Genomic DNA, 13,421 nt, shown 5'->3' with positions numbered 1-13,421 from the left:
TTTATTTTGGCTATTTATTTATTTAACTTTATTTTATTTTATTTAAACTATTATTTAGCTATTAACTAACTATTTTATTTATTTATTTATTTATTTATTTATTACTTTATTTTATTAACAACTCCTTTTTAACAATTTATTTAACTAACTATTTATTTAACTGACTTTATTTATTTTATTTTATTTTATTTATTTATTTTATTTAACTATTTACTTATTTATTTATTAACTTTAACTATTTAATTATTTATTTATTTATTTATTTATTTATTTCAACTGTTTATTTATTTATTATTTCTATTTATTTATTTATTTAACATTATTTCTTCTTATTCAACTATTTATTTTATTTATTATTTAACACTATTTATTTATTTATTTATTATTATTTATTTATTTATTTATATTATTTATTTATTATTTATTTATTTATTATTATTTTAACAACTTTATTTATTTATTTAACTTTTATTTCTTCTTCCTTCAACTACAACTATTTACTTACTTATTTATTTACAACTTACTATTTTATTATTTATTACTTCTTCAACCCCAATTACTATTATTTATTTATTTTACTATTTTATTATTCAACTATTCTTTAACTATTTCAACTTACTTATTTATTCTTCATTTATTCATTTATTTACTATTACTTTATTTATTTATTTTAACTATTACTAACATTTATTTTATTTATTTTACTTCATTTATTTATTTTACCCAATTTATTTATTTTATTATTTATTTAATTACTATTTATTTATTTATTATTTATTTATTATTATTTTATTTATTATTTATTTACTATTATTATTATTATTTATTTAACTATTTAACAAACACACACAACTTATTTATATTATTTATTTATTATTATTTATTTATTTATATTATTTATTTACTTACCAACTATTATCTATTTATCAACTATTTATTTATCTTATTATTTTATTATTTATTTATTTTATTTATTTATTTATTTATTGTTTCCTTCTATTTAACGCTGTTCATTTGTTATTTTCATTGTTTATTTATTTATTCCTATTTGATTGACATTTTTGTTGACTATTTGTTTATTTATTTAATTTATTTATTTATTTATTTTTATTTATTTATATTTATTTTTTATTTGAAACTAATTTTATTTATTTATTCATTTGTTTATTTTAATTTATTTATACATTTTATTATTCATTTTTAACATTTATTTGTTTATTTTTTTTATTTTATTTTATTTGTTCATTTATTTTGTTTCATTTATTTATTTTTACATTTATTTATTTTATTTATTTATTTATTTATTTCATTTGTTTTATTTATTTATTTATTTATTTTATTTTCATTTGTTTATTTGTTTGATTTATTTGTTTATTTGTTTATTTAATTTGTTTATTTATTTATTTGTTTGTTTGAACATTTGTTTATCATCATCATCATCATCATCTCCCTCCTCCTCCTCCCCCCCTCCTCCTCCTCCTCCCTCCTCCTCCTCCTCCTCCTCCTCCTCCCTCCCTCACCCCCTCCCCCTCCCTCCCCTCCCCTCCCTCCTCCTCCCCTCCCCTCCCCCTCCCTCCCCCTCCCCTCCCCTCCCTCCTCCCTCCCCCCCTCCTCCCTCCCCTCCTCCCTCCTCCTCCCTCCCCTCCCCTCCCCTCCCTCTCCTCCCTCCCCTCCCCTCCCTCTCCCCTCCCTCCCCCTCCTCCTCCCTCCTCCCTCCTCCCTCCTCCCTCCCTCCCCTCCTCCCCCCTCCCTCCTCTCCCTCCCCTCCCTCCTCCTCCCTCCCTCCCTCCTCCCTCCCTCCTCCTCCTCCTCCCTCACCCTCCTCCTCCCTCCTCCCTCCCTCCTCCCCTCCCTCCCTCCTCCTCCTCCCCTCCCTCCTCCTCCTCCTCCCCTCCTCCTCCTCCCCTCCCCCACCCTCCTCCTCCCTCCTCCTCTTCTTCTTCTTCTTCTTCTTCTTCTTCTTCTTCTTCTTCTTCTTCCTTCTTCTTCTTCTTCTTCTTCTTCTTCTTCTTCTTCTTCTTCTTCTTCTTCTTCTTCTTCTTCTTCCTTCTTCTTCTTCTTCTTGAAGTATCTTAGAGTGAGTCCTTACATGTTCTCACTAAATACTTTTTTTTTACACCTCGAGTTTTTTTCTTCTCTCTCTCTCAGCTACCTCTTTCATCTTATTACCTCTAACGTTGTGTCCTCCCCCTCTCTTCCTCGTTACTCCTCTCCACTTCCTTCTTTCTCTTTACCGTCGGATGTTTTCTTTTACCCATGAATTATTATTTTTTTCTATCATCTCCTCCTCTTCCTCCTCCTCCTCCTCCTCCGCTGCTCCATCTATTTTTCCCTCTCATCTTCCTCCATCACTTCTTCCTCTTTTACCTCCTTCTCCTCCTTCTCTCCCCCATGTCTATCTTCTCCTTCTCCTCCTTCTTCTCTTCTCCTTTCCCTTTTCCCTCCTCCTCCTCCTTCTCTTACCCTTCTTCTCTCCCTCCCTTCTCCTGCTCCTCCTGTCTCTCCCTTTCTCCTAATTCTCCTCCTCGTCTCTCCACCTTCGTCTAATTTACATTTCTCTGGACCAGGTCTTCAGGCAAGCAAGACAGAACAGACAAACATACTCAAGCGGGTGTGTGTGTGTTGGGGGGGAGTGGGGTAGGTGTAGGGAGAGGGAAGGACGAGAGAGGGAGAGGGAGAGGAGGGAGAGGGACAGGAGAGGGAGAGGGACAGGGAGAAGGGGGAATATCCATGGACATGTCACACGACGAAGCTGTCCGAGACTGAAACTGTCTCATGTTTATGTATGAGTTCAGGGAGGAGGAGGTGGTAGTGGTGCCCGGCTGAGGTCTTTGTATACCAGTGGACGACAGACATTAGAAGCTCATTGTCTCTCTCGAACAGGACCTGAATGTGATGTATTCGTTTCCCTCCCCTAAAAGAAAGAGAGTTCAAGGTTCATACATATATACAGTATATACCCTTGTGTTGGGTCAGTTGCTAGATAATAGAGGAGAGTGAGGGGGTAACGGGGGGGTTATGGGGAGGTTGGTTGGTCGTGGGTAAAGAATTCTTGTTTTTGAGTCTTTTTGGGGACGTGAGTAGGAAGAAGTTGGTTTTCTTTTGCACAGTGGAGTGAGGGAGGGAGGGAGGGAGGGAGTGAGTGAGGGAGGGAGCAGGGAGGAGGGGTATTTTTGTCGTCTCTAGTGAGGTATTTTCTGGCGTTTAACGTTGACGTAATGAAGACGTAGGTGGGTGGGTGGGTGTGTATGGATGGGTGGGTGTGGGTGGGTGGTCTTCTGTGAGTGGACCTTACCTGTACGTTTACCTTGTCCAGGTACTCTATGGCTCCTCTACCTTATTTACCTGTTGTTAACGAGCTCTATTGTTGTTGTAATGTACTTGTTGTTATGTTGTTCTTTTGTTGTTAAGTTGGCCTGTTATTATAATGAACTGTTTTTGTTATGGTAAACTGTTTTTATAATGAGATATTGTTATAATGAACTCCTGTTTTTATGATGAATTTATGTAGTAATGAAATGTTGTTATAGTGAAGTGTTATAATGAGGATAGTGTGTGTGTGTGTGTGTGTGTGTGTGTGTGTGTGTGTGTGTGTGTGTGTGTGTGTGATTACTTCCCCCATTTTATCGTTTTTTTATTAGCGTTATCATTAATTAGTCATTATAAATACCATTTCATCACCATCATCATCATCATTTATCATCATCATCATCATCATCATCATCATCATCATCACGCCTCCCTTCATCATCATCATCTTCCTCCATTACTTTCCCACTAACTACCGGAGTCTTGGCACTACAGTAAGGAGGCTTCGTGACCCGGTAACAGCCAGACTAGTGGAAGCCTTGGCTAAGCCTGGCAGGTGTGCTTAATGAATCCCAGGCTTCAATTTACGGGAGGAAAGACCAGAGGCGATAAGGCGGTCTAGGAGGGAAGGAGGGTAAGAGGAGAGAGAAGGAGAGGAAGAGAGGAGGGGGGAGGAGAGTGGAGAGAGAGAGAGAGAGAGGAGAGGATGGACAGGAAGGGAAAAGTGGGAGAATAGAAGAGAAAGATGGGAGGAGAAAGAGAAGTGGAAAATAATAGAAAGGGGACAAGAGGAGAGAAATTGGAGAGACTGAGGAGAAGAGAAGAGGAGAAAGAAAGTAAGGGAAAAGAAGAGGGAGAGGAAGGAAGGAAGGAAGACAGACAGACATAAGCACAGAGAAACTTATCAAATTGAGAAAGAGAAGAAAAATAAATAATGGAGGATTAGAAAAAAAGGAGGAAACAGAGAGTGAGAAAGATAAACAAGGAAAGAAGAAAGGAAAGAGAGTTATACAGAGAAAGGAGAATAGCTTGTTGGGGGGACGATCGGGTGTACATCATTTAAGGTGTTCCATACTCGTGTGTGTGTCGTGATGGTCATAGTACACACACACACACACACATACATAAATAAATAACAAATAAAAACTCTTCAATAAATATAAACCTATTTAAGATTATATTCACTGGTGTTTATTCAAGTATTCATCTATTAAATGCTGTATGTATGAATGTATGTATGTATGTATGTATGTATGTATGTATGTATGTATGTCTGACTACATCGAGCGTGTGGCCTGGTTTCCCCCATCAAATTAAGAGGTATTGTCGGCTCAGCACAACACACGATGGATATATGTGATAGCCACAGTTTGAGCCGAAAATAAGCCCGTTTTTTCTCATTATCTGATTCTCATTTGTTGCCCCAATGACGTCCATGTTACAGAGAGGGTTAGGTTAGGTTAGGTTTGATTAGGTTATATTAGGTTTGGTTAGGTTAGGTTAGGTTAGGTTAGGTTTGGTTAGGTTTGGTTAGGTTATGTTAGGTTTGGTTAGGTTATGTTAGGTTTGGTTAGGTTATGTTAGGTTTGGTTAGGTTAGGTTATGTTAGGTTAAGATTGAATAACACAAATAGTATTAGTATGAGTAACAACCACGACCATAATGATGATGATTGACGAAATATCTAAAAATCATTAAAAAAGGAAAAATAAATAAAAATACAGAAAATAATCACAAATAAATAACAATACAACACAAATCATTTAACTATTTACAATCGTCCCAATCACAGCATCTATGTCAACGACCCTTTAAAGTTTGACCTCCTAAAATTATAAATGGGACGACTTTTATATCACAAATTACAAAAAAAAGGGGGAAACCGGATATAATAACTCATAGTGCCCTTACAAAACGTAGCACAACAAGCGGAAAAGTGTAGGTGGTTTGTGTAGTCTTTGGAGAGAGAGAGAGAGAGAGAGAGAGAGAGAGAGAGAGAGTACTACAAAATTACCAAATTGAGACAGAGACAGACAGACAGACAGACAGACAGACAGAACAACACACTGCTATGGCTGTTAGTATTTATGTATTGAAATAATAAACAAAAGTTATCTTATAAAATGTTGACAAGGAGATGATACAATGTAATTACACTGCTTCAACAACTAAGGTCATTAACCACGTAACAATATCAGTAATTACAAGTGTCCTTCCATCAACATGTGAAAAAAAAAATTGATGGATAAAACTTTCTGAAAACAAAGACGAAACACGGAATGACGAGAGTTTTTAGAGAGCATTCAAAGGGACTTGGCATCTGGATCAATGTGAAGAACGGGATTTAAAGAATGCGGATTGGGCTCACGAACACCCTCCCCTACTACACGTAATGTAAACAGTATCATCAGAACCTATTTGAGGATCTGTTCTTTTTCAGTCCACGAAATATTTTAAAAGTTTATACGAAAAGTTTTTACACGGATTGACTGATAATTACACGAAATGAAAGATGATTATACACGAAATAAAGCTTGATTATAGACGAAATAAAGCTTGATTGTACACAAAATAAAGCTTGGTTATATTTGAAATAAGGGAGGATTATAACCAATACTCTCTAATAAGGGAGGAATGTAAAAGTATAGACGTAATGAAACAGTAGAAATGGCGAATTATAAACGAAATGATACACGATTAACAGAGCGAGTAACAGAGAACTATAGACGAAATAATAGACAATGAATAGAGGATTATAAAGAAAAGAACAGAGAAGAGAAGTTCTAAACAAGAGAACTGGGGGAGAATAAAGGAAAGGCTTAACTCTTTTTGGGGGGGAATATTGCATTTTGAAAAGGCTGTCAAAAATGTGGAACTAGAACATTTAGTTTGATATATATTTCGTTTTTGTCACACCGCCACCAATGTTACTTTTATGTCTTGATTTAGTTTTTGTTGTAATATACACATTGGATATAAACACACACACACGCACATACAAACACACATTCACAAATAACATACACACACACAAATAATATACACACATACGCATACATACACAAGCATACATAGACACACAAAAAACATAAGCACACACACATACACTCATGAAAAACATACACACACAAAAACATACACACACATAGTATCAACTCTAACCACACTCAACATCTTTTTTCCTACCATAAAGTTAAACTATTTCTCGTTCTAAATCAGAGCCCACAGTCCCTCATCCACCTGGCTAACATATCAATTATTCATTGTTTTGCATTGCAGTTGTATTTATGAAGTGACGGGGGCAGGGTGGAAGGATGGGGAAGGGGAGAAGGGGTGGGGAAGGGGAGGGATGGAGAAGGGGAGAGGGGAGGGATGGAGAGGGGAGAGGGGGAGGGATGGGATGATGGGAAGGGAGAGAGGGAGGGGGTAGAAGTGAATATGTTACGTATACAAAAAACTCGATGTGGTTTTATATTCGAGATGGTGAAGAGAGAGAGAGAGAGAGAGAGAGAAAGACAGGCAGCTAGCCAGACAGACATAAAACTTAAAGAGAAAAAGAGAAAAGAAAGATGACACTCAGAAAGAGAAAGGAAGAGAAAAAAAAATAATAAAAGAAGAAACAGAAAATGACAGGAAATTAAAAAAAACAGGAAGGAAAGAAGGAGAGAAGGAAAAAAAATAACAGTTGTTCCCAGAGAATATCAATAGACCAAACAATAACAACAGTGGGGTGGGGGGGGGGGGATAAAGACCCATTAGTGATCATTACCTGTACATAATCGTTACAAAGAACAATCTTATTTACCTTTATTTTTACCTGAGTGGAGAGAGTAATTATAATCAATGAATGGAGGACTATGTATATATATGGATTGTCTCAGTTATATCAAGTTCTATAATTAGTGATTTAATCTTCACTATTTTCAGGTTAATGACACAGGTAGGTGGTGTTAATTGGAATATCAGAATAGGTAAAATTATTTAGGTTTCATACGGTGTGAAATTGTTGATTATGTGGTCACAGATACTTAAGTTCAGAGAGAGGTCAAAGGTTACGATAACACCCTCTTGAGAAAGGTATGGCTCACAATGGCACTTTTTTTCGACTTTACTGGGATTTCTGTGATGAAGTTTGGTAAATTCCTTGATTAATGTGAGTGTTTGAGGTCAGTAGGATAAGTTAATGAATCGTTTCAGCTATTCAATTTATGATTCATTATCGTTAAGACTTTTAAGAAATTCTCAATACTCTTTTGGACTTTGAAAACTGTGAGATATAAAATTGTATTATTATTATTGAGATGTCGAAGGAGTATTAATGATAGTGGTTTCCAGGAATTTGTATTGACGAGTAAAGTAAAGTTATGAGAATTGATGAGAGAACGTCTTTATAGCTCCGAGTTTGTTGTTTAGACTTTTGTTAGGTTAAGAATGCACTGAGTTATTAAATGAGTTACTCTAATAAAAGAAAGACGATCTATGAAACGTGTACGATTTGAGAATGTGAGTTGTGTTAAGTGGAGGGAGGTAGATTTTCTGAAGTACAATATTAAAAGGGTTAAAAAAATCGGTAAAAAGTAAAAAAAAAAAAATCGGGAAATTAAAAAAAAATCGGGAAGAAAGCACAAAAAAATCTCAAAGGGGAAAAAAATCGGTATAGAGTAGTTAAAAAATGAGGAGCAAGGTAAAAAAATCGGGAAAACTGTAAACACAATGCTAATTCCCGTAAAAGAAAAAAATGAACACAAAGAGAATTTAGAAAGTGTAGCGAGAATTTTTGTTGTTGTTTCCGTCTGCAAAGTAAATGAATGTTTGTACGGCAGCTGTTTTGAGTAGGTATACACTCCTTCCCTCTCACATCCCACTCATATTCCCCTCTCATTTTACATTCCCTCTCACCTCTGCATCATCATGTACTTACGGTGTCTCCTCCCTTTATTTCATTCCTCTTCATTTTCCAAACAATATTAGCGTGTCTCCGTATGCCCCCCCTCTCATCTCACCTCTCATCTCTCGCCCACTCCAGCAGTCTACTTACACTCCTGATAGCAGGATTTTGAAATTCCCACTCACTCCCCACTCACCACAGGAACTCTATATTTATAGTTCCTCTCACTTTTCTCTTATTATAAGGACTTTACTTATACTCCCACTCACTTCCCACTCGCCATGATATCTTCTCCACCACCCTCTCCCTTTCTCCCTCTCCCTCATATCTTCTTTATCCCCTTTTATCTCCCCTCCTTCCTTACACCTCCTCTCACTCCCTCTCTTTTTCTTTCGTCATTTTCTTTTCTCCCCACTTCTTCTTTTCTCTTTATTCTTCCTCCATCATTTTCCTCCCCACTCGCTACTCCATCTTTCCCCTCCACCTCGATTCCTCCTTCCTCTTTTATTCCTCCCACCCTCTTTTCTCTCTTTCCCTCTCATTATTTCTCCTTTTTGTCAATCTCCTTCCCTCTCTTCCACATTTTCCCCCTACCTCAATTCCTCTTTCTTCCTCCCCTTCCCTCCTCTCCCATGACCCCCATCCCACCTGGTCACGCAACGGGCAGGTGAGGCGGAAGAGGTGAGGTCAGTGTAATGGAACGGAAATGTGGTGGTAACATGAACTAAGGTGGCAGTGGGAGGAAGGGGTAAGGTGGGAGGGGAGGGGAGGGGAGGGGGATCTGAATTGGGTGAAGAAATGGGAAGGGAGGGAAGTAGTAGTGAAGGTGAGAGGTGAGTGGGAAGGGAGGGAAACAATAAATGGGAAAGAGGGGAGATGAGTGGAGGAATGGAATATATAGTAGAGAGAAAGAAGGATCGGTGGGAAGGTAGTAGAGGATGGGAAAGGGGGAGAGAATATGAATGAGGGATAGAAGAGGGAGGGGAAGAGATGAGAAAGGAAGGGAAAGACATAAGAAGGGAGGGAAAGAGAACATGGGTTAAACACAATAATTAGGAACATTTTGAACTGGAAATATGACAGAAAAGGATTTAGAGAATGACAGACAGACAGACAGACAGACAGAGAGACAGACAGACAAACACAGTGATACAGAGACAGAAAAAGAGGGAGAAAGAAACAGAGAGATAGAGAGAGAAAAAGATAGACAGACATCAGGGTGAATACAATCTCTATATAACTTAAGAAGAGAATGGGATAAAGGAGGGTAAGGGGGGGGGAGGAGGAGAGGCAAGAGGCTGTGAGAGAAGGAAAAAGATGAGAGGGGAAACTGAGGGTTTGTAAGAGCTGGTGAGAGGGAGATGAGAGTTAGGTTGAGAGGGACGAGAGGGGAAAAGATAGGCCACTGTAGCTAAAGGAGATCAGATGAGGGGGGAAAAGTGAGAGGGAAAGTGAGGGGGGAAAATGTATACACGGGCCAAAATAAACTCTTACTAAAATGGAATCGTGTTAAGAGATCAGATTTTGTTGCTGTTTTGTTGTGGTTGTTTGGTTGTTTTGTAGTTGTTGTTGTTGTGGTTGTTTGATGATGCTGGCCATATTGTATGTTTGTAAGAAGTCAATGAAGTATCAGATAGAAGCAGACAGATGTAGATAGAGAGAGAGAGAGAGAGAGAGAGAGAGAGAGAGAGAGAGAGAGAGAGAGAAGGGGTTGGGTGGGGGAGTAGGAGTGCATTAGGAGGGCGGAAGGGCATTAATTTCTAATAGGACCATCGTGGTACCAGAAATACAGTATCCCCATTGCTGGGCCTCACCGCTTAAACGCATAACACCGAGAGTGCTCACAAGCCGCTAATCCGCTTTATCGCATACTAAACACCTCCCCACCCAACCCCGTCCCTTCGCGTAGCAATAGACAGGTATTATCCTTCCCCCCCCCTTCTGTCTCTTCTGTTTACTTCAACATGATTTGGTTGTTGTTGTTGCTATTACGTAACTCTAAAGGTGAAGGCAGGTTAATTGGAGGCTAATTTTAATATATATTTTAACCTTTATTTTGTTTTTTAAGTTTATCACTACGTTCTTCTGTTCATTTCTTTTATTTAAACATTCTTATTTTATTAGTAGTAGTTATTGTCCACAGTTATTCTATGTTTATTAATTTATCAACTTTTTTTTTATATCGTGTTTTTTTTTGGGGATATTATTTAGCAGTATTGAGGCATCTTCTTCGTTAAGTGATTGCAATATGAGTCATTTTGGTAATTTGCAACGTGTAATGACTTGGTAAATTGCACACAAGAGGCATACACACACACACACACACACACACACACCCCTCACACAAACACCATCCACTCACACACACACCCCACACACCCCCACACACACACACCCCACACACCCCACACACACAAACACACCCTCACACACACAAACACACCCACACACACACACACACACACACACACACACACACACACACACACACACACACACACACACACACACACGCACACACACACACACACACACACACACACACACACACCCCTCACAAACACTCCATCCACACACACACACACACCCCTCACACAAACACCATCCACTCACTCACACACAGACAATACCTCATCTCACTGCCCACCATCCATCCATAATACATACAATCTTACCCAAAGACCAAGAGGATTCCTACCACACTTCCAGCCACATAAGATAATCCTAGATATCAGCATCCTTAATCTCCCACAGGATACCCCATCACGCCACCGTCTTATGCAGAATGACAGGGAAGGAAAATACAGAGGAGGTGAGAAATGGTCGAAGTGTGGGGGAGAAATGTCGAAGTGTGGAGGGGAAAAATGTCGGAGTGTGGGGGAGAAATGTCGAAGTGTGGAGGGGAAAATGTCGAAGTGTGGGGGAGAAATGTCGAAGTGTGAGGGAAAATGTCGAAGGTGGGGGAAAATGTCGGGTGGTGGGGAGAACTTATACTAAAGAGGTGAAAATGTTTGAAGTGTGGGGAATGGATGGATGGATGAAGGGGGGTGGGAGGAGGTCTTTTTTTTAGAGGGGGTGGTTACTTGTGTTGTTGTTTTGCTTATTTTTCTTTAAGGAAGGGGAGGGGGAAGGGGGAAGAGAAGGGGGATGTGGGCGGTGGAGGAGGTAAGGTGGGGGGGATTTTGAATGGATTTGTTTTCCTTTTAGAATCAATTTAAGTTGGTTTTATTTGTTTAAGTTTTGTTTTTCCTTGTTTAAGTATTTTTGTATTTATTTTTGTTTATTAACTGTTTGCATGTAGTGTTTCTGATTTATCTGTCTGTCTGTCTGTCTATCTGCCTGTCTTACCAACTGATTAACCTCTAATTTAACATGATTTAATGCTTATCCCTCTTAGTATAAATGATTAATCACTCTTTACTATGACCCCAAATTTAATAGGAACCCATACACGGGATATCTGAGACGGTATGATCACAGAACGGGAAGCTACGACCTTCTCTCTGTATGTGTTTGTGTGAGGGATGGTGGTGGTGGTGAGCGACTGAGGGGAGACAATATTATGGTAATTATTGGGAGAGGTGGAAGGAGGAGTGGGAGGGGTGGTAAGTAGGGGGAAGAGGAGAGGGTGGAGGTACAGGGGGATGAGGTGAGGGAAGGTAAAGGGCAGAGGAGGAGAGGTGTGGAGGAAATTGAGGAGGAGGGGGAGCAGGAGGATGAAAGATGAGTGAGAGAAGGAGGGGTAGAGGGTAACGTGAAGAGATGGAGAGCGAGAGGTGGAAGACTTAAGTTAAAGAGGAGAGGAGAAGGACTAAGCTAAGAAGGAAAGGAGAAATAGCAGGGGGAGAGGAGGAGGAGGAGGAGGAAGAGGAGGAGGAGGAGGAGGGGGAGGAGGAGGAAGGGAGAAGGAGGTAATTCTAAGAGAGAGAGAGGGATAGTGTGTGATGATGAGTTATAGTTCTTGTATTATGATTGTGAAGGAGACGAGGTAGACGGACTCATTGTAACAGAGTTCAGGGGAGACGAACATCACCAGATTGTCTATTTGATGGCTCCTGAGGGGAATTGAATCTCTTATACCTGATATATAAAGGCATTCTGAGACACTATCACTGACTATTAATTACATTAAACTAAAATGGCGTTATTAATGTCAACAAACAGACTATCAGGGGATATTGATATATATATTTTAGACATTTAAAAGACGTGTAATATAAGAAAATGTATCCTAAAAACAAAGATATATCGAAAAGATTAAATTTGATGGGTCAGTTTCCTTACATTTTTTTTGTTTTTTTACGTCTACGGATAAATAATTGACTTTAAGATACTAATTTATTTTCCACATAAAGCTTAAGGTAATGACAAGAATATTCAGGGGCACAACACCACTAGTTAGCCAGCACCTCGGTAGTTCTCTCTGTAGTTAGCAGGTAGTTCTCTCTGTAGTTAGATTTACTTAGTACTAGTCTACCCTTTGTTGCATGTAGATTGTATAATTCAACCTTCCCTTTGATGCTGGGGGACTGTGTATAGTTTGTGTTGTCTCTCCACTACATAATACATAGCTAAGAAGTCGCTACAGGATGCATTTGATTGTATTATAAATGCATTAATGGGGATTTAGGCATATTGTCTGTATATTTAGTGAGGTTTTGTGATTTTGTGAATTTGAATGTTGTTTTTTTATGAGTTTTTACCTCGTGTATACATAAACTGTTTAATTTACTTTTTAAAGAGGAAAAACAATATATATATTGTGTTTACTTTTAAATATATTTCGTCTAGTATTTTATATAGTGATACGCGCCCTCACACACACACACACACACACACACACACACACACACACGACCAGTAATCTCTTAAGCAAAGCATAAAGGATCTTACAAGGTCTCGTTTATAGAGAAGTCGCTTCTTATAAAGTTATGAATATGAAACCGACAGACACAGACAGGCAGAGATGAAAGTTTTACCCCCTAATGAAAACTAGAATAAAAACACGATTGAATTCTGAAAGAGAACTCGAGTAAAATTGGCTGCTTGTGGCAATGGGAGAATCTGATTGAGTTGTGAGCAAGAGAATTGTAATCTGATTTCACAGATGAGTGACGTAAATGAGTGAGAGATTCTGATGGGTTACAGGGTGTGGTGAGGGGCTTTCTCGATCACCTTGCAATGGAGCTGTAGAGATAAATTAACTTTTAGATGAGATACGAAG

Source organism: Homarus americanus, unplaced genomic scaffold, assembly GCF_018991925.1.
Source record: "Homarus americanus isolate GMGI-L3 unplaced genomic scaffold, GMGI_Hamer_2.0 scaffold367, whole genome shotgun sequence".
NCBI lineage: Eukaryota > Metazoa > Arthropoda > Malacostraca > Decapoda > Nephropidae > Homarus > Homarus americanus.
This window is presented reverse-complemented; position numbering follows the sequence as displayed.